Raw genomic sequence first — 24,458 nt, 5'->3', positions numbered from 1 at the left:
TTTAGAAACTTTCAGTTTGTATGAAGAACTAGCATAAGTTAAAATACACAAAAATAGAGAGATTATAAAAAAAATCTTGAAGAACCATTCCAGAAATTTTTGCTTGAATTTCTATCTAAAGAATTACTCCATTTTTCAGAAATTTTCTCAGGATGTTTTAGGAAATTCCTCTAGAAATTCTCGAAAGATTTTTCTGTAAAGTTCCTTCAGGAGTTTATCCAATAGTTCCTTGAAGTATTCCTCTAGGCATTGCTTTGGATTTGTTCATACCTTTCTTCAGGGATTTTTTTTCATTTATTTTTTTTTTCCAAAAAAATTTCTCATCAATTAGTTCTGCAGCAATTGTTGAGAGAATCTTTTGGAACTACTAATAAGCTTTATTCAAACATTTTTTTCTAGAAATGTTTCAAAGTATATTTGTAGAGGGTTCTCCAGTTTTTGTAGGTTTCTCAAAGATTCCTTGAAAAATCTCTTTTTTTATTTATTTATTGGTTCTCTAAAATATTCTTCAAAGAAATCTCTTCATAAACAGCACGAGTTTTTTTTTCGATGAATCCTTCAGAAGTACCTCCAGCAGTTCTTCCAAAGATTCCTTCAGAAAATCCTCTAGGGAATCTTTAGAAACTCAATGAAGGATTTCTTAAAAAAAATCCACAAGTACCTTTGTCTGCAATGTCTGCATTTTTTAAGAGATTTCTTTAGAAATTTCTCCACGGATTTTCCAGGAATCACTGCAGAAATTTCTCAAGGATTCTTGCATTGATAGAGTTACTCCAGAAGTCCATCAAGATTTTTTTTAATTTTTTCTAAAAACAATCATGAAGGAGTTTCTGCAGGAATCTGAACGAATTTCTCAAAAAATCTTGGAGATCCCTGGGAAGAGTTTCCGATCAAATTCCTTTAGGATTTGTGAATAATTTACTTGAAGAATTTCAGAATTTATATTTTTTCAGGTGTACTTCATGGAGGAACTTCTAAATTTTGAAATCTTGATGAAATATCTGGAATACGAATTTCTAAAGAAATCTAAGCAGAAAATTCTGAATGAAATCTAACTCTAAAGTAAAGTAAAGTTAGTGGTAAGTAAAAAGAAAATCGGGTAAATTACTGTGCCTTTGAATTCCACTAAGAATTTGCATCCTTTGACAGATACGTATTTCGACCTCAACTGTAAAGTCGTCTTCGGTATCTCGTACTTGACTCGACTTCAGTCAAGTCCAGTCGAGTCAAGTACGAGACACTGAAGACGACCTTACATTTGAGGTCAAAATACGTATCTGTCAAGGGATGCAAATTCTTAGTGGAATTGAAAGGCACAGTACTTAACTCGAATTTCTTTTTCTACATCATAGAAGAAGTACCAGGATAAACATTTCGGGAAATCCTTGGTAGAACGCATTACAAAACATTTGCAAAGATCCCAGAAATAAACTCTTCAGGTATTTCTTCAAGAATTTTCGTAAATTTCTCAAAGAATCCGTGGAGATATCAATGGAGTTATCCGTCGACAAAAAATTTCTATAACTTTTTAAACACATTTCCAGAAGAGTGTGTAAAGTTTTTCTTGCAGGAGTTTAAGAAGGAACCCATAGAAATCTATTCAAAAGAATTCCTGGAGAAATTTATCAAGGAATATCTTAAGAATGCCCTCTAGAAATTTCTCAAGGAATCCCTGCAAGAATTTCTTTAAAAAAAACCCTTCCCATTACCGCCTCTCCGCCTTTTACCGAAATTAGAAAAAAAAACCCCTCTCATGCCGCCTTCTTGGTGCTTCAACAAGCTAAGATGGGCAAAATTGCTAGGGCGTGATATTCACACCCAAAGGATCTAAGTTCAATTCGCGTTCGCAATTCTTTTCTATCATCTGCAAGGTAACGTTGAGAATGTTCAAATATTTTCATCACATATGAAGTGTTCCTTTTGATACATTCGATGCATCATATTTTTTCAGGTTGTATTCGTAATCTGTAGTTTCCAAAAGCTCTATCGATTTTTTATCTTCAACACAATTTTATAGTTGTTTGAAAAGGTGTATATTGGCCATTTCTTCTCAGGTTCGATTCGATATTATTATTAAAAAAAACTGTCATTATTTTCAATTTTCAATGAAAACATTATTCGTGAGTTTTCTGATTATTTTCATTCAACATATAAGAATGAAAAGCATAAAGAAAACCAGGTCTTTTGCTTAGCAAAGTTTCCAACTTTTATTTCATTTTTCATGTACAGAAGATCAAACTTTCCTTAAATCTTCATATTTCACTGGAAATTCGCGACTCTTGCAAATTGTCAAGCAAACAACAATACACATAAAAAATAATCAGCAAAGATATAGTTTATTCGATTTTCCTTATAGTAACATAATCTTTAAAAATTTGCTAAAAAACTTCATTTTGGGCGAAGGTTAAAAAGTTTTATATTACAAGATTAAGATTTCAACGTGATAAAAACATAAAAAACACCCATAACGTATGTTTATTACATATCTAGGACGTTTTATGTTTCGTAATATTTGTTTTATTAAATTCAATTCTAAAGAAAAATTTCCTGTAATGAAATGATTGAAAATAGAGGTCAAATGTGAAAAATATAGATAATTTAATGGGTTTGTACTCTCAATAATTTTTATTACTTTATTTTCCATCTTTACATTCATATGAGGAAAAAAAATATGTGGCGGAAAAATCTGTATCAAGATCATGAAATCTGTATTTTTTCTGTACTCTGTATCCTGTCTGTATCAACCTCTAAAAATCTGTATAATACAGAAAAATCTGTATATCTGGCATCTCTGATTGCCATATAAAACCTAGATGACAACGGTTTTGCTCCTTGAAATTAAAGGAAAAAGCTTAATAACTCAAAAAATTTATGGAGGAATCCGTGAACAGTTTTTTTAGGAAACCTTCATAGAAAATCCGTTTTTATTTATTCTCTTTCAAAATAACCAAATAAATAAAAAGAAATATTGAAGAAGTCTCTGGAAATATTTCTAAAGGCATCCAGAAGAAATTTAAAAAAAAAATCCTGAAGGAATTCTTTAATATAATTTCTAGACGACTTTCTGAAGGAATCCCGGGAGAAATATTTGGAGAAACAAATGTATAAGCCGCTGTCAATATTCCTTGTGAAATATCCGGGAGAACTTTTGAGGGAAACTCAGTATGGTTTTGTGCAGGAATTCGTAGAGAAATATCTGCTTGAACCATTGAAGAACGGAACCATGAAGGTCTAAATTCGTTGATGGTTTTCTGAAATTATCGTTTTGGAGATTTCTGGAAGAATCCATAGAGGAATTTTCAAGGAAGTCCACGAAATATGTTCTGGATCAAAACTTGGAGAAATTGCAGAAGAAATTTCAGAAGATTTCATCAGACAATCCCTGGGGGAAATGCCTCCTGGATTCTCTGGAAGAACTTCTAGAAGAAGCATTGAAGTCATTCGCCATTTCCAAACAGATCATGTAAGATTATATTAAATACTGAAGGCATTCCAAGAAGAATGTATTAAAGAGTCCTTAAAAAAATATTTTTTTGGGGAAATCGCTGGAGAAATGTTTGAATTAGTGAAAGATTCTCCAAAAGAATCAGTAGAGAGATTTTGAAAAAAAATCTGTAGAATTTTCTATGGGAATCCATGAAGCTTTTCCAAAGCAAAAGTGTATTAAATCTTTTGAAGAATTTCTGAAGAAAGCTCTGGAGGAATTTGTAAACAATTTTCGAAAAGAATCTCTCAATAAATGTCTGACGGAACCTCAGAAAAAAAATTCTAAAAGGATCCCAGGAGAAATTATCAATGTGAACGGCATGACGAGAAGAACTTTAGGAACGACAAGCACGGAATGAACTAAGACTGCCTTTACCGTTGTGCCGTTCCACATTGCCGTTCCCAGCACACAAGGAGAACAGTAAAATGTTGTGTGAAAAAAAATTGCTTGCTTTGGGTTTAGAATCGACTGTAGAATCAACTGTTTTCGAATGGCTTTTCAGTTTCCATTTTTGTGTCAAAGTAACTGGTCAGGTTTTAGTTTTCATATGTTTCGAACCACCACCGTGAAACCGAATGCGGTGTCCAGGAAAAAAAAACTTTAAAATGCATAGGACAATTCAGGGCAAAGCTTCTTGCAACATAAGAGAGACGGTGCAAGTCTATATCCCCTGAAGAAGGCCGAGTTCAATCGTTGAAACGTCGGAATCAAACAAGTAATACTTGTCTTGATGAATTGTTAGACTGAAAAGCCACTCGAAACCAGTAAATGTTTACTTGTTTTCATTTTGATTTGCTCTTCTGGTATTTTTCCTGGAATTCATTCTGATGTTTTTTCAGGCGATATCTATGAGACACACCTAGGAGTTCCTTGTGAGATTCCTCCAGGAGTTCCTACTGAAATTCTTCCAGGAGTTCCTTCCGAGGTTCCTCCAGAAGTTCTTTCCGAGGTTCCTCCAGGAGTTCCTTTAAGGATTCATCCAGGAATTCCTTCCGAGTTTCATACAGGAGTTCCTTCTGGGATTCTTCCAGGAATAACTTTTGGGATTCGTTCAGGAGCTCTTTCCAGGAGTCCTCCAGAAGTTCCTTCCGGGATTCTTCCAGGAGTCTCTTCCGAAGTTCACCGAGGAGTTCCATCCGAGATTCATCCAGGAGTTCCTTCTGGGATTCCCCCAGAAGCCCCTTCCAAGAATCCTCCTGCAACTCCTAGGACCTTTTCTCCAACAATTTTTCCCGGAGTTTCCGTTACGAATTCCTCAAGGGATTCATTTGGCGATTCCTTCAATAATTCCTCTTGGAATTACTCCAGAAATTTCTCCAGGAAATCCTTCAGGAATTTCTCTAGGAATTCCTCTAGAAATTTCTCCAGTTATTTCTGCAGGAGTTCCTCTAGAAAAATTTCCAGAATTTCCTTTCGAGATTTTACTAGGAATTTCGTTCGGGACTCCTGTATGAATTTCTACCAGGCTTCCTCTCATAAATCCTAGCAGTCAGCTTCTCAGTTAGAACTAGCAGGAGCTTCTGAGAATATCCCGGAAAGAATTCTTGTATGAGTCCCGGACGGAATTCCTTTAGGAATCCCAACGGGAATTCCTGGAAGACCCCTGTGAGGAATTCCTGGAGGAACTGCTAGAGGAATCCCGGAAGGAATTTCTGGAGGAATACCGGGAGAAACTCCTGGAAGAACTCCTGTAAGAATCCCAGGAGGAATCCCGGGAGGAAATTCTGAAACTGTCCCGGAAGAAACTCATTAGATTCTCGTATGGATTTACTGGAAAAACGACGAAAGGAAATCCTTGAGGAATCCCGTAAGATACTCTCTGCTAAATAAAGGATGGATTCACAATGTAGATGAAACCAGGGAAATTATGTATGTTTTTCACTGGAGAAACTCGGAATTTCGAGGAAACCCTGGAAGTAATCCAGGAAGAATCTGCTGGAGGAATTCCTTAAATATTTCCTGAAGAATGCTTTGGTAATATGATTTTCGAAGTACTTTCTGTATGAGAAATACCAGTAGAAAACCTGAAAGATTTCCAATTGAGAATTGAACCATAAACTTCGATTTTCCTACTGACGTAACTTTAGCGCACTAACCATAAAATACGGCAAAAAGAGGAAACCAATGTTTTGGATCGTCTCTGCCGTTTCGGTAGTTCTGCATTTTTTTTCAGGATTTTTTGGAAAAAGTGTGTTTCAGTACAATGCCGTTGTCACCGTTGCACACTCATTGTGAGCAACTGCACGGAGTTCCATACATTGGCAATTTGCCGTTCCGTTCTTGCCGTTTTGCCGTTGTCATTATGTTTGGGGCTTTACTGAAGGATTTTTTTTTTTCAATTCGTTAGAATTCCTGGAGGAAGTTTTTAAGGAATCCTTGGAAGATTGTTGTTTGAATATTGATGATTTGTGCTACATTCTTTAAGCTTGGAAAGATAGTTGTATCTTGTATCCATTCAATACTCAAATTATCAGTGCTGCCAGCGTTGGTAACAATTGTCTAATGGATTAATTAGAGACATTTACTGGAAGATCTTACTAATTTCTGAAGAAAGTGCTAGACAATGATGCAAATGATCACCTCACTAGTGCTCATCACAACTCATCAACTGTATACTTATCGCGTGCGATTGAACTGTGCACTGATCAGCGATGACCAGCAGCAAAGAGGTGGCAAAACGAACATGATGTAAATCACAAACGATTTTGCACACATCTGACTGTGCCGTCACACGCTCGCCCGAACAGCCGAACCATACCGAATAGGTTGGTTTGCGAAGCTACGGCACGAACGCTCGACACGCACACAGAAGCTACATTCGCATGTACCGATACCATACTAATAAAGCTTCCAGCCAACGATGCTTCGCGATAAGCTGTCGAAAAGCATCGAAAGCGATGAAAAGAGATGCTTGGCTAGAACGCAACGGCTCAACGGCGAAAAGGAAGAGTCAACTATGCTGATCAGTGTTGAGTCCGTTCGTGTGCCACTCGTATGGGAGGTTGATTGAATAAAGCGAGGATGGGTGAAAACGTATTCGTTGTCGAAAGCAAATCGCATCATTTCGCGAATGTTTTCATCAAATAGCAAGCTTGGTGCTAGACAATTTCCTGAAATCCTCTCTGAAAAAGTTTCTGAAGCAATCCTTGTAGGGTTTTCTAAAGAAATTCAGAAAAAATAACATAATGAAAAATTTCTGGAGAAATATCTGAAGAAATTTATGTTCGAATTCATGAAGCACTCTACGAAACATTTTCTGAATAGTTTGTTTGAGAAATTTCTGGAGGAGTCCCAGGTAGAATCTCGAAAGCAATCCTAGAGGATTTTCTGAAAGATTGCGTAAAGGAACTCCCAAAGGAATTCCTGAAGGAATCCTTGAATAATTTTTCAAAAAAGTCTCTGGAGGAATTGCTGACGAAATTTTGAATCCTGAAAACACCCTCAAGAAGATTTGAAAATTTTGATTTTCTAGACAAATTTTCCGAAGCATTCTGAAGATTTTCTGAACAAAAAAACGGCAGACTATTCAGGAGAATTTCTGAAAGAATTTCTGGCTGATATTTTTTTATGTGTAGGGTCTCAAAAAATTACACCACCAAACAAATTGAATTTAAAGTATACTGCATACTGTGGCTGCACGAGTATACCCAGGTGTTTGATTTTTTTCGAGACATCTGGGAACAACAAGCAACTTCAGAAAAGCCGTAGCAAACAAATCACAGTACAGGAAACGCAGCTTAAGCTGAACCACAGTGACGTAGCTCAGCAACTTCTTTGTCATGCAGTTTTTGAGTGGTCACTCTACCATAAGAGAATTCGCTACTGTGCAGTAGTGACTCTGGATGCAAGGAACGCGTTTAATAGCACCAGTTGCGCAGCTGTATCCGATGCGTCAAGTACCAAAATCTGGAAGCTGGTAAGCTGGAAAGTACTTATAGGCTTATAGGCTAACATGCCTGAGGGTTGCGAGCGCGTACCGTACCGTGTCACACGATGCGCTCTTCGTCATAACTGGTATGATGCCTACCAGTATCCTTATCGAGTAGGACATGGAGTACTACGCAGGGCTGCCACTTCCACCAAAGTAAGGTGAACCCACAGGTTGATTCTGAGGGTATAGTTGGGTTAACAGGCGCCATGAGGAAGTAACATTCCTCCTGACCCAGGTCCTTTCGGGCCACATGGTTTCGGTCATGCGGGTTCTCCTGAATGTCCGGTTTGTGCTACAGTTCAGAGGAAACGGCCGAACACGTTTGTTCGTGTGCTCGCGTTTCCGCACAATGCGTGACTGTATGCTTCCTACATGCGGGGAGGACACAACTCTGGAATATATGGACCTGAGGGTAATTTGGGATGAGTTTTGCTGAAAGGTCTACCACATCGTCTGGGAGCTACAGCGTGGGGGAGCGTGGGCTCGGAGAATAAATAGTTCATACGTGATGCACGCTATGTCTGAACCAGCAGATTATAAAAATTGAAAATTTTTCCATACATTTTGTATGGGAGAGAAATTGACCGAAAATGAGGATTTCAAGCAAATTTGTATGAAAAACGGTCAAAAAGATGGAAAAATCAAAATTTTCCCGATAGAATATTTTGAAACCTTCTGCAAATGAAAATATAGCTTGAATACTGATGTTTTATGGAAAGAAACCCGATGTACATGCAATTTGTATAATCTGCTGGTTCAGGCATACCGTGTGATGCAAGGGATGGTCCAGGAGTCGGCTTCGTAAATCATGAACTGCAGTCGAAATCGACCCTTACAGCGATTAAGTGGCCGTGGGGAGAACATCCTATATAGTAGCGTTGCTGTCGGTCTACTAGGTTCGGTCCGAGCCCGCGGATGGGAAGGGGTCCTCGGCAAGGTCGGGGCAGGTGGAGGCCCCACTGTCAGCAACTCCTTCTGGTGCTAGCTGATCAAATCGCGTTGCACGCAAGTATCAGTTCTTGATACTTGTAGAACAGTTGAGCGCGGGCGTGGTGGTTGACCCTGCCTGCATCCCGAGGCCAAAGGTAGTGGGGAGGACCACCCGGGAAACTGGTTAAGCCCCAGCACGCTACCTTGGAGAACTCTCCAAAGGGAGACATCGATGTTCGGTGCTGCAGGCTACGCAGCTAATGTTCAGAGTGCGGTATGTACTAGCTTATCTCTGAAGCAATGCCTTCTTAGTGGTTCCAAAGAGACGAAGGGTTTGGTGACCATGGGAATGTTCTTTAGTGGGTCGAGGAAATAGCAGTCCTTATTTCCACTTTTTTTTTGTAGAAGACTGTCCTTAACCCACACTACCTGGACCACCCTGTTCAGGTATCTGTTGAGCAGATTATCCTCCCATGATGGTTTAGAAGAGAAAACGATGAGTCTCCATTACAACATTTCTGTAATACCGGCATCACTCCCAAACCGACCCGTATTCTGAATGCTAGATGATGTGATACCCATAGTTGTTGTCGGGGGCTACTGTCCGGTTACTCATTCAGGCAGCGTGCGAGCCACATGTTACGATTTGTTTTTTGTGTTATATCAAACCGATAATGTTTTTCTTTCCACCGCCACCACTGACTGACTGGCCCGTAGTCAGTCCTACGCCTACCAACCAGTCAGTCCGTGCGATGTGCGGTGGTGATTCGGTTACTCCTGCTGGTGCAATTCACGCGCGCGAATCATCATCTCACCACCAGTCACTACCGCACCACACCACACACCAGCTGCTGTAGAGCTGTCAGACGAATTGAGTCTGCGAAGCGACGATACTCTTTCCCTCACTGCTGGGCTAGTATTTTTAGACTTTTCCGCACGCGGGATGAATGCCATTTGTGTGAATCGGGCGCCACCGCCGGCCGCTTGCATTTTCGATTGCGGGGATATGATGACGTGATATCGATATTTGCGCTGCGCTGGTGGATTTTTATTCCCGAGCGATTCCATCGGGAGCGATTTTCCGATGAATTTTGTGCAACGAGAGATGCCGCTGCTGGTCGAGGGATCATCATCAATTTTAAGGTTCTTCGTGTGGTTTTAGGGGAAAAAAGAAATACCTAATAGAATATCCCAAAATAGCACGAATATGGGAAAATTACAAGTGCAACTGCATTTGGAGGGATACGTTTGTTTTGATATTTAAGGCCAATAGTATTTACCTGCTTCCACTGATCTTCAATTAGATTGAGGAAATACATATTGAGCGTCTGTTGACCAAGGAGCGTCTACTCAAGCATCCGACGGTACGCAATACTGTATTACGTGCGACATGCACAAGGATGCCATATCCCGAGCAGAACAGAAAAGCAACTGTATAACATATCAAGGTATTAATATTAAATACTACCTCGATATGCCCTTCATTAGGTGGACATAAGAGGCAAAATAACAGAAACGAATACTTTAGTGTTGTATGAATAACACCAAGAAAATAACAAGCAATGCTATTTCAATAATGGATGCATACCTTACTTTTTAAGTGCTGTATTTGTTATCCAGAAGGTATTGATTAACAAAGTAATAACATTTTGAAGCATAGCATAATAATAAGAATTTTAGGAATTGGAGCACAGGTTGTTCTTTGCATGGTATTTCTAAGGTATTCCCTTCTGCTCGGGATATACAGCCATATATACAGATTAATCTGTATTATACAGAGTTTTGAGCATCCGTACAGATTATATTTTATATGAAATACAAATTCCTGAGCTAGGGAGGCTATTTTATTTTTGTATGGGATACAGATTTTTGAAAAATGTTATACAGATTTATCAAAAAACCATCTGGCATCCCTGGTCATGCTAGTGCAGCCGAGAAAATAATCCATCGCAGAAAGAAACAAGCAGTTGGGGGAGAATATCATTATAAACTGAAGCACGAAACAGTAGGAAACAAAATGATATGCTTGAGTTTCCCAAAACTATCAATGGCATATGGAGAAAAATGCGCCATCTCCCGCCATACGCAAAAATCATTTAATCACATTTTAATTGTGTGGAATTTTAAGCGGGCTCCTAAAATGATGCACTGAACTTTTCCGTTCCTCATAAATTGAATAAAAGTTACCTGTGCTATTTTTTAAAATGTTTTGGTTCCTTATATTGTAATAAAAAACGCCTTTCCCAGTTTGGAGGAAAATTTTATACAGCCCTCCTAAATATAATAACTTGATTTTTAGAACTATTCTGCACCCTCACTAATATTGAGTAATCATATAAGTAAATACTACAATACTACGTCAAAAATATCCTTCATGATATTGAAAATTGCTCTTCATAAATATAAGAAAACCGCCTAAGTGATAATTACAATTTTTGTGCCCATGTACATGCGAAAACAAATTGTGATAGTGATATTGGGACTTGAAATTTCGCCGAATAATCGAAATTTTCCAGGGATGTCTTCAGAAACTCTTCTTAACATTTTTTTAGAAACTCCTCTAGGGATTCCTTCAAACCAATTTTTAAGGATTCCCCCAGGAAATTCCTTTACGTATTCTTTCACGAAATTTTTCAATAAGTTTTCCAGGGATTTGTTCAGAAATTCCATCAATGATTCTTCTAGAAAGTCTTTTAATAAAATATTGACGAAACCCCATAAATCAAATATGAATTCCTTTGCAGTTCTCTAACGACTCATCCAGAAATCTTAAGTCCTTCCAAAGATTCCTTCCGAGATTGTTCCATGGATTCTTTAGAAAATATTCCCGGTATTTTTTTTTTTCAGAAACTCTTCCACGGATTCCTTCAGAAAGTTTTTTATGGTTTTTTTATGGAATCGTACATGCTTTGCTACAGAAATTCCTCCAGAGTTTCAGATGCACACTGAAACCTCTTTTTATGCACCTGGTTGGGGGTGCATAAATTAAAAAAAAAAAAACAAAGAGGGGATTTTGTGCATAAATTAAGTAAGAGCTTTAATTGAAAACTTAGCTCGCGCGAACAGGTTTTGTTCCTGACCATTTAAGATGGGGACAGTAGGGTTTCCAGGAAGTTCCACAAAAGCCCAAATAAAAGAGGGATTCCAAGGGATTTCAGGGGTCATCCATTAATTACGACACGATCCTAGAGGGTAGGGGGCAGTTTTGTTAAAGTGTGACAAGCAATGCATTAAGTATAGGAAAACCCCGTACGTAGGGGCGGAGGGTGTTTCGAAGATTCCCAATTTTAGCGTGACGTACTTAATGGATGTTCCCTCAGAGACGTTTCAGGGGATTTCAGGAGTCATTTAAGGACGTTGTGACAGGTTTCATTGGCGCTTCAATAAGATTCAGGGGTAAGGCCGGTAGCTATGGCATCGGCGGCCAATGAACGCTCTTAGGGGAGAACAAAGGGAGGATGTTTTTCAGAAGGCTTCTATATGGGCTCAGGGACGTTTGTCAGGGGGTTCCAGGGAAGGTCCAAATGATCACAGGTGAGTTTCAAGGGATTTCAAGGGGGTTTCAGAGACCTTCAGAGGGATTCCGTGTGGCTTCAGAGCGGCCTTGAGGCGGTCTCAGGGAGTTCCTTGGGGCTCAGGAACGGTTCAAAATACTCAGTGACGTTTCAAGGAGTCTTATGGGAGTTTCAGGGAGTACCACGAAATCTCAGGGGCGTTTCAGAGGATCCCAGGGAGTTTAAGGAGCTCACATGAGAACTGAGGAGCGTCTATTGGAGTCTCAGAGTCGTCTCAGGTGATTTTAAGGGGTTCCAGAAGATCTCAGGGCCGCATCACGGGGCTCAGGGGGGCTTCTCAGGGGGTCCCAGGGAAGTTCCAGATGGATTAAGCAGTCATTTTGGGGGAGTACCAGGAGATGTCACGGTTGTTCCAAGAGGTCTCAGGGGGTTTCAGGGGGTATCATGTGGTTGCAGAGAGTTTCTGTGGGTACCAGAGGGGGCTCAAGAGGGCTCCAGGGACGTTTCATAGAGTCTGAGTGTGCCGCAATTGATCTCAAGGGTTTTCCAGGGGGTCCCATGGAAATAAAAGGGGTACCAAGAGGTCTCAGGGGCTTCAGAGTATGTCAGAGGCTTTTCAGGGGACTTCAGGGGGCTTCAGAGGGTTCCAGGGACCTCAAAGAGCTTCGAGGGATCTGAGGAGCGTTTCAGGGAGTTTTAGCAGGTTTCCAGAGGATCTTAGAGGCGCTTCCAAAGGCTTCAAATTATCTAGAAAAGTTCCAGAGGGCGTCAGGGGTATATAAGGGGTTTTAATCTCCTTCGATACCTCCTGCGAACGCCAATGAAACATTCGGAGCCCTTTTGAAATGCCCATGAAATCATTTGATACGCCCAGAAAGTTCCAAAAACGCTCCTAAATCCCTCTTTAACGCTCTTTGAGGCCTTTGAAGTTCCCTGAAACCCCCTGTGATCCTTTGAAATGTTCTTGAAGCCCTTAGAATCCCCCTGAGACGTCTTGAAATCCTAAAGCGCCCTCAAGACCCCCTGGAGCCCCATGGAACTCCCTGAAACTGTCTGATGTGACCCTAACACCTTAAATGCTCCTGAGAAATCCTCGTTCCCCCTGAGACCCCCTGGGACCCCCTTGCAATGCCTCTGAGTTCTCCTGGGGCCCCCTAAAACGCCACTGAAACCCTCTGGAACTCCTCAGGAACCCCCGGGGATCTCTTGAAATGCCCCTGAAACCCTTCGAATCTCCTTGAAAGTCTCTGAAAACTCACTAAAATGCCCATGACCTCCAGGTTCCCCTCTAAAATCCAATGGGATCGCCTAAATCATCTCTGTGGACACCTCTTGAAACCTCACCTGAAATCCCTTTTTTTCCGTTTGCAATTTTTTCAGAGATTCCATTAGATAATCATCAAGAGATTCTTTAAGATAATCTTCTTAAGATTCTGAAAATTAACGCCAAAGTCTTCTTTACAAATTCCTCCATTGATTCATTCTGAAATTCCTTTTGAAAATCTATAACCAAGTTGCACTATCGTTATTCATTTTTATTTCAAGGATTCTTACAATTTTTTTCCAGGTACCGTCAAGGCGCTATTCACCGTGTGCCTTCGAATATTTTTTCATTATTTCCATATTATGATTGAATGATATGACAATTTCCGTTCAATTTCACCAATACAACACTAATGTATTGTTACCATGCCATAACGCTCATTAGAAACATTTAAAAGTATCATTTTGACACTAAAGTGTGTTTACATGAAGCGGGTTTCTGCTCGTTCACTGCATTCATAGTGAAAAAACGAAAACTGCGCTAAGGTGATTTAAGCGATAAACTAAATGTAGTAACGTTTTTATTCCACCAAGAAGCAATTAAATTCACATATCAGGTATGAATTTTGCCGAAGTAAGTTTAACAAGAAAGTACGATTACTCGTACTTTTTAATTGAAACCAAAAGGCACGGTAAATGGGTACCCTAAAAATCAATGGTCTCCATTCACCGTGCCCCATATTGTCCCATATATCTAGAAAAAATAGAAAATTTGAACATTCGTTTTTCTAATAAAATCTTACAAGTTATTACTTGAAATGAATTTAAACAAAGAAAATTCCCTTGGCTGAGTTGTTTTGATCATTTTTAAACAAAGAAGAATTAAATTTCTCATACACGGTGAATGGGTCCCTACTACCACGGTGAATGGTGACCTACCACGGAATTAGGCGACCCTACTACCCTTTACTAATTGTACTATATCACCAAACTTTGTGCAAAATTTTCTACTTCTGTGGATATTGCTTTAATTTTAACCTATAATGAAGGCAATTAAAAGCGGCACCAACAATGTTTATAAGACTGGTGTCAAATGACAGCCCTTATTTGCCCCGAATCTTCTTAGATCCACGGAGAATGGTGCCTTGACGGTAATCTCTAAGAAATTTCTCCAGCGATTACTTCAGATATGCCTTTATGAATATCTTCGAAAATATCTCCAAGAATTCGTTTCAAAAGTATTCCATTGGTTTTAAAATTTATTTAGAAATACCTCCAAACAGTTAATAGTTATTTATGTAACGAGTTGCAAAAAGTTGATTTTTTCAGCACGAGTCGTACATTTATCCAACGAGGCTTGCCGAAGAGTGCTGAAAAAATCGAGTTTTGCAACGAGTTCCATACAAAATTTTATGCAATGATTTTTTCATAATGCAACTCATTTGAGTTGCATAATGTTCGTAATGCAACTCAAATGAGTTGCATTATGAACATTATACATCTATTTTTCATTATGCAACTCATTTCAGTTGCATAATAAAGCAGTTCGGAAAAAATGCTCATTATGATACCGAAATAAGTTAAATAACATAAAAATTATGTAACAGAATTGCATAAAAAATGTTACATCATATCAACTGTAACAAAAGGACCCCGTCATATCACACACATTTTTTCATCTGTTTATAAATTTACAGCATGCTCTCAGCATGAAGCTTGTATTCAACATTCCATACAAGAAATTCTTTAATGTAAAGTTCAGTGAAATAAAATAGAAATTCATATGCAATTTAGTTTACGTCGGGTGTAATTTTCAGAAATTTTTGCTGTGCACTTACTCTTTTAGTTTTTTTGCGGATTTATTTCGGAATTTAGGAAAGAGGTTTCTTCAACAGTTTTTGGAATTCCTTCAAAGATATCAGCATAAATTCCTACTTCTTCTTCTTCTTTATGGCTCCACGTTCTCACTGGAACTTGGCCTGACTCTTTTCTACGTAGTGTTTTTTGATCACTTCCACAGTAATTCATTGAAGAGCTTTTTTCCCGACCGAAACGGGAATCGAACCCACCGTTGCCGGATTGGCGATCCATAGCCTTAATCATTAGGCTAACTGTAGACCCCAATAAATTCCTACAAGGCACTATTTGATTTTTTTTTCTGCGATCCTATCAGAAATATCTCCTGAGATTCCTTAAAAAATTCCTTCATGTATTTTTTCAGAAGCTTTAAAATTACACCTAAAACGGGGAAAATTTTGAATTTCAAAAGGAATCGTTTAAGGAATTTGTGGAGGAATCCCTAAACGAACTTCAGAAGAAATCAGTGGAGGTTCCTAAAATAAATTCTTGAAAAATAAGGATTCCTGGAATAAAACCATTGAAGCAATTTCCAAAGTAATCTTTGCTGGAATTCGTGAAATAATCGTCGGGGGAGTACTTGAAGAAATTCCCTGGGATACCCCTGCAAGAATTCCCAAAAGAAATTCATGAGCAACTTTTGGAAGAATTCAGGAAATAATTTCAAAAGAAAGGTACTGGAGGAACTCTGAAGAAATTTCTTTAAAAATTGTGGAGTGGTTTCTGAGGAAATCCCTGAAGAGATTTCCAACGGACATCCTTGAGGTGTTTCTGAAGAAATCCCTGGTAAAATTCCAATGCAAGATTTATGAAGGCGGAATGCTTCGAAGAATTTCCTGTACGACTTTACAAGAAATGAGAGGATTTTCTGCTTAAAATTTTGAAAACCAAAATCCTGGAGGTATTCTCTAAAGAATCCCATCAGAGTATCACTGAGAAAATTTCTGAAGGAAAGAATTGTTTGATGAATTCACCAAAGAAATACCTGGAAGAACTGAAGAACCCTTTCCAGGTACTCCTGGAATTGTTTATTGAAAATATTGACTTGAAATGCTAAGGAATGGAACTATGCAAAAACTACTGAAGAATCGCAGGTAAAATGTCTGAAAGTGTTCCTAAGAAAAGGTCTGAATAAATCCTAGAAATAATATATCATGCAATCCTCAGAGATCTTCTAGAAGATGGAGAATCTGTTCCAGAAACCCAGGTGTGTGAAGAACTAGAAGAAGGAAACTATTTACCATCATAAAAAAAATAAAAATCGAAATTCCTGGAGAATTTCTAGAATAAAATTAGAGGGCATCCGTAGAGAACTTCTTGCAAGAATCTGTGAAGAAACATCAGAAAAAATACCAGGAGGAATCCCTAAAGGAATCCTAACAAGTACAACATTGAGGTACATACATTGGAACTCCAAAAAAAGCAATAACTAAACAAAATTACATAAAATCTATAACAAGATGCTTAAGTGAATCCTTTTGCCTTTCTCGTCTTGTTTCTTGTACACTTAAGTGTACTGAAAGGCTCTATGTCTACTCAAAAAACAAATTTTCGATAGAAAATCGAGCCGGTCAAGTCACATATATCAATCAACTCAGTTCGACGAATCAAGATAATGTCTGTATGTGTGTGTATGTATGTATGTCTGTGCGCAAAAAGAGTTCACTCACTTTTAGGGCACTTCCCATTGGCCGACATTTCAGATTTTAGCACGAATCGAACCGAATTTCTACCACATTGTTTACTATTAAAAATGGTCCGGATCGGAGAAGGCGATCCGGAGTTATGGCCATTTCAGTGATCCGGACCAGCACCGGTAGAACTGGCCGTATATAAAACTGAACCAGGTCCAAAATTCAAGAGGGCGGCCTCACATTCAAGATAGCGGTTGTTTAATGGAGTTTTAGGCCTTGGAACCATGAAATATGGGTATTTTTGATATGTGGAAGAAGTCTGAAGTCCAGAAATGGCAACCACAATATCCAAGATGGCGGTATATAATCCACGATGGCGACTCCTTATTCAAGATGGCGGCTATTTAGGCTTTAAAATCATGCAATATGGGTATATTTTATATGGAAAAGAATGACGACCAGAATATCCAATATGGCGGTCAAAAACCCAAAATGGCGGTTCATAATTCAAGATGGCGGCTGATTAATGGAGTTTCAGTATCTAAAACCACGCAATATATGGCGACAAGAATTTCCAAGATGGCACGCTTAAATCCGAAATGGTGGCTCAAAATTCAAATATTCGGCTTTTCTTAAAGAGTTCATGGCTCAACCATCGAAAACCATATATACGACATGATTTCTGGTTCCATGAAATTATTTTTTGTTAAACATATGAAAGTGCGATATTCATGAATATGTCACTTGAGTTTTGTTTAAATGGGTTTTCGAAGGCTCGAGAAAGGCGCCATCACCGTGAAGTGGATTAATTAGGGTTTTTCCAAAGAGCTTTCAAGATTTTCAAACGATTTCTAATTTCCTTTTGCGTAATTCCTACTGTACTTATCGCATTTTCGCTTACAATTTTTGAGTGTTTTCCATGAAGTGACCTGCTTGTAACTGCCTATTTTAATTGCAATTAAAAGAAGAACACTAAATATGCATCCTCGTTTTTGCCCTTCCTTTCCTGAGAATGTATTTTCACAGGTGCTTGATCACTGCAGCACTACAAAACAGAAGTCAGCCAAACTAAAACGAGAAATTGCCACCTTGTGGCAGTGGCACTCGTTGCTACATTATACTCCAATCACACCCCATTTGATGTGTGTCGGAAACATGGAAATTCAAAACATTTTCACGACAGCGCTAAGCACAGCACAGGACGAGGGGGTATTGTGACCGTGGGTCGTAGCTCTCCACCGCCACCGGCTGATTGAGCCCATTCCGTGTCGTAATTAATTAGCGACTGTGTAGCGTACCACTACTGTGTGGAACCACACCGCCTGACCTGGCTGATGGGCGCGAGAAATTCCATGTTGTTGGGAGTTGAACCTGTGTGATTCGTGTTTGGAAGCAATTGGCTTCGGTCAGGATATAAAAGGATTGAGTTATCTAAATTTCTCCTGCAACGGGGTAACAATCACAGCGAATGGTTGGTTATGGGTTGTTGTTGTTGTTGATGAATGTGAGGTGAGGTACGTACAAACATATGTACATAGTTATTGAGTTGTGACGCGCAAGTCACGAACCGCAGGCAGCTGCCAGAGCGCGAGTGGTCGCTGTTAATTGGAATGGAAATTCTTTTCAAATGGTTTCCATGCGCCAGCCAGCCACACTACTGAAGGAACAATTAGTATCGATTGAATCGGACTGTTTGCATAGCGGACCTTTTATTGGTTGCACCATGCCCCCATCGCGTCCGTCAGTAATTACTATTCAGAGTCCAAAGCAGAAACATCATTAATCAAAGTAACCCATTAATCCCCCACCCAGTCCAAATCAGAGTGTTATCAATCCATTAGGAGAAGGGGGCGAAACCATTATCGAGCAATTCTCCATGGTTTGGAAACGAGGATTACTTTGTTTTGCGATTTGCGATTCAAATTTTTCACCATTTCCATCGTGTGGGCGTCTTTCAATCGGACGATGCATTATCGAAATGAACTGGATGGGGATGTTTTCCGAAACGAACTGTTGTTTTGAACAAACACAAATAAATAAAACTACGGAATTGCTTTACAGTTGACTCTGGTGAAACCTATCTGCAATAATCTGGTCATACAATCACGAAAACAACTTTGCGAAAGACATATTTAAATTGAAATATCCTCCTCCTCTCCTCTTCTTGGCGTAACGTCCTCATTGGGACAAAGCCTGCTTCTCAGCATAGTGTGTTCTATGAGCACTTCCACAGTTATTAACTGAGAGCTTCCTCTGCCAATGACCATTTTGCATGCGTATATCGTGTGGCAGGCACGAAGATACTCTATGCCCAAGGAAGTCAAAGAAATTTCCTTTACGAAAAGATCCTGGACCGACCGGGAATCGAACCCGTCACCCTCAGCATGGTCATGCTGAATACCCGTGCGTTTACCGCCTCGGCTATATGGGCCAATCCAATATCCAATATAAAACTTAACCTGATAATACATCACAATGTGTTTGTTTACCCCTAAACACCCGGGACGATCTACTTTTGGTAGAAATGCAATATCTTCTTTGTTTTAAAACATTTAACCTCGGATTTTTTTTTGTAGTCAAGGGGAATAGTTGCGCTATAAATGCGTGGTACTTCCCCCCTTTGCACCCTCCCCCTTTTTGCTGGGAGCCAAAACTACGTGGCTTTTTTTTCGTAAATATTTTTTTTATAAATTTTACATGTTTTTGCTCAAATTTCATCGTTTTGCTAATCATCAATAGTTTTAACTGATCCTTGACATGCAATGTATTACTACCCATCATAGTCTGTTGAAGATTTGATCCCAGAGCTATTCTTAGGCCTCCAAAGTACTCCTAAGTATGTGACACAAATCCAACATTCTCAACCAAATTTTATGCACGATGAATGATCACAGAACATAGTCTACGGTACTCAAAAAGCCTCTAAGCACCCCCAGAAAATTCATGGTGCATGAATTGGGTGATCTAGGTTTGGGTTACGATATCTACATACTGTATCATGCTTCACTTGTAAAAAAATCGTGGAATAGGGTATAGGACCATTTGGGCAGCAGCACCTGTTTTGGGCACTTGCTGCTATAACTCAGTCAATTTCAAACCGATTTACTTGATTTTTGAGACACGACCAGATACGCACAGTATCTCGCCATGTTCAAAAATTCAAGTCAATCGGTTTGAAATAGATTGAATTATAGCACCAAGTGACCAAAACAAGTGCTCCTGCCCAAATGGTCCCAGAGCCAATAGTCTTTACTGCTGATAGAACCTCAGTGCACAGCTGTTATGCTTTTGGTGCTTGCATAGGATATTCCAGGCTTTCCAAACTATTCTGGAATTAGGACCTTCAAGGTCCACAGGCTCTACTCTTGTTTTTCCTCACACTATCGGCATAATTCTTTACTATTTTGTCTGTTACACCTCATTATATCACGAGTATCTCTATTTGTTGCTATTTGGATGCCCACTAGCATACAAATGGACCCAATGGGTCACAATATCTGTAAATCTTAGGATATTTTTATTGAAGCGAATGCTCGCGGAACAAAATCTACGCTATTCTTAGAGCCTCAGTGTGCAATTCCGATAACTTAGCAACATTCACTTGGTGATCTAGGTAATCCAAACTGTTCTGGAATTAAGACCTTCAAGCTCTACAAGCTATACTCTTGTATTGTATCACATAATGTTGTATCACATAATATTTTGAGTTTTTTTTTTTTTTTTTTTGTATTACTTGTGCATCCATGCCGGGGCCCGTGGCGTAGTTGGTCACACGTTCGCTTCATATGCGGATGGTCATGGGTTTGATTCCCAGCCCCGGCACTTGCAATTTTTCGTCAGTTGCTTTTCCCCCGAGAGCAACGGACACTGACCCTCTTCTGAGCCCAAGGCTCAAACGGACCTGGATACCTGGACATCGGCGAACTGCTACTCATACTGGACCCCCAATCGGACTGGAAAGGGACAACGGCCATCCACCATCATCCTTGTGCTCATCATTCTACCAGGCATAAAGTAGAAAAGTGAAAGCAGCAGAAAGGCAACCAGTTCGATAAAGTAGAATAAGAATCTAGGCGCTGTACAAAATGTAAGTGCAGCTGTTAATTGAAATTGCTCACATAGTGCCCCAGTGGACAATAGAGCTGTAAATTAGGATAAGTGATTAAAAATAAAAAAAAATACTTGTGCATCCACTGACCAGGGATGCCATACATACAGATTTATCTGTATTATACAGATTTTTGAGCTTCCATACAGATTTCGTTTTATATGAAATACAGATTTCTGAGCTAGAGGGCCATTTTATTTTTGTGTTAGATACAGATTTTTCTCTCAAATTTTGTATGGGATACAGATTTTTGAAAAGAGTGATACAGATTTTTTCAAAAAAATCATCTGGCATCCCTGCCACTGACATACATAATCTTTATGGCTGAGATGGCCAAAATTTGGTCTACATACGTGGTTTATAAACAGCCCCCCAGGGATTCCTTCGCGAATTCCTCCAAGAATTCCTCCATGGATTCATACAGGAGTTCATTCAGGTATTCCTCCAGGAATTCCTTCAGAGCTTCTTCACGAATTCATCCAAGATTTCCTCAAACAACTAATCCAGGGACTAATCTTCAGGAATTCCTCAAGGGATTCTTCCAAGAATTCCTCCAAGGATTGCTCCATAGTTTTTTCCAGATATTCCCCAGAAATTTCTCTGGAAATTCCTTCAGGAAGTCCTCTAGGAATTCGTCTTATAATATCTCCAGGAACTCCACCAAGAATTCCTCAAGGAATTTCTTCAAGAATTAATCCATGAATTCCTCCAAGACATCTGCCTAGAATTCTTCCAAGAATCCCTCCAGGAATTCCAAAAACTCCTACTGGACTTTCTCCAAGAATTTCACCAGAGAACCCTCTAAGATTTCTGCCAAGAATTTCTTCAGGAATTTCTTCTGAAATACCACCAGGGATTTTTTTTTCAAGAAAATCCTTCAAGAATTCATTCAAAAAATCCTCCAGAAATGCCTTTATGAATACCTCCTAGATTCTTCAGGAAACCTCCAGAAATTCCTCAAGAAAATACTCCTGGGACAACTCCAAGGATTCCTCTGAGAATTTATTCAAGGATTTCACAGGAACTGCTCCGAGACTTCTTTCAAGAACTCCTCCAAGATGTTTTAAAGGAAATACTCCAAAAATTCCTCCAGGTTTTTTTCTAAGAATTTCTCCAGATATTCCTCCAAGAATCCATCCAGGAGTTTTTCCAGGAATTCTTTCAAGAATTCCGACAGGAACTCTAAAAAGAATTTCTCCAAAAACTGCTCTAATACTACTGTCAAAAATTCCTCCAAGAATCCCTCGAGGAATTTGGCCAGGGATTCCTTTATACCTTTTTCTAGGAATACCTCCAGGGGTTTTCAATAAATAGCTTCAGAAATCCTTCAGAAATTCCTACAGATATTCCTACAGGAATACCTCCACGAATTCCTCCAAGAATTCCTTCAAGAAATCCCCCAAAAGTTCGTCCAGGAATTCCTCCAAGAGATCCGCCAAGAATTCCTCCAACAATCCCTTCCAGAATTCTCTTCCGTGAATTCCTTCAGGAATATATCCAAGAAATCTTTCGAGAATTCCTTCGAGAATCTCTCTATGAATTTTTCCAGGAATTCCTTGAAGTTTTTACAATAATTCATCCAAGAATTTCTTCAAGAATTTTTTTTAAAAAATCTGGAGAAAACCTGGAGGAATTCCTGGAGTACTTTCTGCGAAAATTCATGTAGTAATTTGTGAAGAAATTTTTAAAGGGAAATTCTTAGAGGAGTTCCTAATGGATTTCCTTGAACTACTGGAGGAATTTTTGAAGTAATTTTTTTTTCAATTTTTATTTTGTGGAATCCTCCTTGGAGGATTTTTTGGAGTATTTCTTGTAAAAATCTATGGAGTAATTCATGCGAGTAATTCCGAATTCACGAGAGGAATTCCTAAAGTATTTCCCGCAATAACTGTAATTGAATAAATTTCAGGAGAAATTCCTGTAGTAGTTCTTATACCAATTCTTGTAGGAATTCCTGCAGTCATTTCTGTAGGAATTCCTGAAGTATTTCTGGAATATACTGGATTATATCCAAGAAGAATTCCTGGGGAAATTCCTGGAAGAATGACATATGGAATTCCTAGAAGAGTATTCAGGAGGAATCCCTGTGAGGAATTCCGGGAAACCCCCTGTTGGAATTGCTGGAGGAATTCCGGGATAAATTTGTGGAGGAATTCCTGGAGGTATTCCTAGAGGAACCTATGGAATAATTTCTGGATAACATCGTGGAGTAATTTCTGAAGGAATCCCTTGATGAATTCATAGATAAATTAAATGCTGAAGAAGCTCTTGAGGAATTCCTGGAGGAATACCTGAATGAGTCTATGGAAGAATCTATTGAGGAATTCGCGAAGGAATCCCTGGAGTATTCCTGAAGAAATCCCATAAGGAATACCTGGAAAAATTTCTAAAGAAATTGCTGGAGGAATCCCTGGGAAAATTGCTAGGAAAATTCCTAAAGGAAAACTGGAAAACTTCCTGGAGGAATCCTAGGAGGAATTTCTGGAGGAGCTCTTGGGAAATCATCCTTGGGGAGATTCAAGAGAACGCATGGAGAAATCCTTAGGGGACTCCCGTGGAATCCTCGTGGAATTTCCGAGGTTTCCGAGTAACTTCCAAGGATTCCGAGTAACTTCCGAAGGAATTCCCGAGGAACTCCTGCAGTATTTTCCGAAAGGTTCTTAAAGTAATTCCTGAGGAACTTCAGAAGGAATTCCAGCATAGCTCCTGAAGAAATTTTTGAGAATCTGCTGGAAAACTCCTAAAGAATTTCACGGGAAGTCCCAAGGCATTCCCTAGAAACTCGTAGAGATATTCTAGGAGAATATCACGATGAGTTTCTGAGGGACTCCTGAAGGAATTTCTGAGGAACGCTTGGAGGAATTCTTGGGTAATTTCCGACACTTCAAAATACCATAAAGATCATTTGTATGTCAGTGGATGCACAAGTAGCTCAAAGAAATACTCAAAATATTATGAGATACATCAGAGGTAATCGTGAAAGAATAACATCGATAAAGTAAAGAGAGACAATAGTAGAGCCTGTAGAGTTTGAAGGTTTTAAATCCAGAATAGTTTGGATGACCTAGATCACCAAGTGAATGTTGTTAAGATATCAGAATTGCACTCTGAAGCTCTAAGAGTAGCGTAGATTATGTACCACGAGCATTGGCTACAATAAAAATATCCTAAGATTTACAGATATTGCGACCCATACTTCAAAATACATTGGGTTCAAAATATAGTGGGCACCCAAATAGCAATAATACAGATACTCGTAATATAATTAGGTGCAACAGACACATTCGTTAAATAATTATGCCAATAGAGTGAAGAAAAACAAGAGTCGAGCCTGTAGACCTTGAAGGTGCTGATTCCAGAATAGCTAGGAAAGCTTGGAATATCCCATGAATGCACCAAAAGCATTATAGCTGTGTACTGAGGTTCCATCAGCAGTAAAGACAACATTTCACGATTTTTTTTTTGCAAGTAAAGCGTGATACAGTATGGAGTCTGTCTTGGTTCGTCGTTGCATCGCGTCGTCGTCCTGCGTGCGTGCTCGTCTTCGTACGGGGCGGTTAAGTGTGTTTTTGGAGGCAAAGTGGAAGTGCCGCTTTTTTCATTCGGATCGGCCGCGTCGTCGTCGACAATTTGAATGTGCACATCGTCGTACTCGTGTGTTGTTGTTGCGGTTCAGTGTGATTTCGAGGCCAGTTTGTGGAAGATGCACATACGCACTGGACACTTTGAAAGA

The 24,458-nt window shown here is 39.2% G+C and overlaps 1 protein-coding gene across 13 annotated transcripts in view; it reads right to left on the bottom strand.

The window, feature by feature from the left end:
• LOC109425937 (hemicentin-1) overlaps positions 1–24,458 on the bottom strand; it is a 365,357-nt gene that overhangs the window by 281,737 nt on the left and 59,162 nt on the right. The gene's annotated exons all lie outside the window — the stretch shown is intronic.

Source organism: Aedes albopictus, chromosome 3, assembly GCF_035046485.1.
Source record: "Aedes albopictus strain Foshan chromosome 3, AalbF5, whole genome shotgun sequence".
Taxonomy (NCBI): domain Eukaryota; kingdom Metazoa; phylum Arthropoda; class Insecta; order Diptera; family Culicidae; genus Aedes; species Aedes albopictus.
The sequence above is the reverse complement of the archived record's forward strand: the minus strand, read 5'-3'. Positions and strand labels throughout refer to the sequence as shown.